This window comes from Rousettus aegyptiacus, unplaced genomic scaffold, assembly GCF_014176215.1.
Source record: "Rousettus aegyptiacus isolate mRouAeg1 unplaced genomic scaffold, mRouAeg1.p scaffold_m13_p_13, whole genome shotgun sequence".
NCBI lineage: Eukaryota > Metazoa > Chordata > Mammalia > Chiroptera > Pteropodidae > Rousettus > Rousettus aegyptiacus.
Window position 1 is genome coordinate 77,197,095 of NW_023416288.1, and position 1,567 is coordinate 77,198,661.

At 34.4% G+C, this 1,567-nt stretch overlaps 1 pseudogene; it reads left to right on the top strand.

Moving 5' to 3' along the window:
• The first annotated feature begins 1,012 nt into the window (after positions 1 to 1,012).
• On the top strand, positions 1,013 to 1,130 carry LOC118611235 (annotated as a pseudogene).
• Positions 1,131 to 1,567: the final 437 nt, after the last annotated feature.

Sequence of the window (1,567 nt, forward strand, 5' to 3'; positions counted from 1 at the left end):
ACCAGAAAGGAAACAGTGAATTGTGACATTTCAGAAGCTAAGAGATTGTTTAAAAAATGAAGTAATCATCAATAGTTCAAATGTTGTTGAAACATTAGAAATTAAGATATGTAATAGGGATGATATTGGTAACTTTATTAAGAGTAGTTTCACAGTGGTATTGAGAATATAAGTCTGATTACAAATGAGTAACTTGGAGATGAGAAAGTAGAGATGGCAAGCATAAAATATTGTCAAAATTTTGGCTTTAAGGAAAGGAAGGAGAATTTGGGTAGAAGCTAGAGGGAGAGAGAATATGTATGAGGGAGACCCTTTAAGCAAATGAACATGCTAATGGCAAGGAACCGGTACTGTGAGAGGCTGAAGAAACAACAGAAAGAGAGTAATTGATGAAGATCCTCAAATGGATAATTGAGACTGAAAATACACACTGAACAATGGCCTTCTATTATGAAAAGAGTGGAGTAGGAAGAGACTGGTATGGTCCAAAAGTTATAGGTTTGATTATAATAATCAACATGCACTATCTCATTTAACTTTTAATTCCTATAATGAACTATACAATATAAATATTTTAAAAGGCAGAGAGCAATATAATTTGTTCATGTGTCCTTCTTACTAATACTATTTTCGATGACTGACAAGGTTAAACCACCTAGATTTGTGGGATCTAGCCAGACAGTCCTTTTGTAAGGTGCCTGGTACAATGTCTGAAAAATAGTAAATATTCAATAAATGCCAATTTAATTCCCTCACCTTAGCTGACTCTGGACTCAAATAGCTGCTTTACCGATGATGGTCTCCAATTCTTCCGACTTTGCAGAACTGCACCTTCTGGTCCAATAATCCATTCTATATACCAGATATTTCCTGGCTTTATAAATACCTTCTATGTGGTCCATCCCTACCTCTACCCTTTCCCAGGACAAATCAATTAATTTATGATAGAATAATTCATTTTAGTGAAATATATTAAAAACTAAACTAGTATCCAACATGAAGATATGAAGGTGTCTACAGCCATGCCACCTTAACAAGCCTGATCCCATGTGATCTTGGAAGCTAAGCAGGAACAGGCCTGGTTAGTACTTGGATGGGAAACCACCCAGGAAGACCAGGTGCTGTAGGTGCAAAAAATTTAAAAAAATAAGGGATTGTAAGCTGATAAGATCCCTGCAATCAATAAGGGCAACCAAGAGTTGCCTTCCCTAAAAAAAAAAAAAAAAAAAAGATATGAAGGTGTTCTGTGTGTGTGTACACACACACACAGACACACACGAATACAGTTGCCATTAGAAATTGATGCTGGATATGTGGCAAAATAATGCAACCTAAAACTTGAAAATAAACTAAAAAGAGGAATCAATTTTCAGTGATAGATGCTAACCAAAGGCATATTTTGACAGTCAAAATTTATCAAAGAGCCCTAAAAAATACTAAAAGTGTTCTTCATTTACTGATGATGAAAATGCATAATTTTATTTAAAGAGTTAACAAGTACAAAAAACTAATTGAAGGTCGAAAGACTATGAAGAAACCTGTAAAGAAGTAGGGAAATTAAATATAA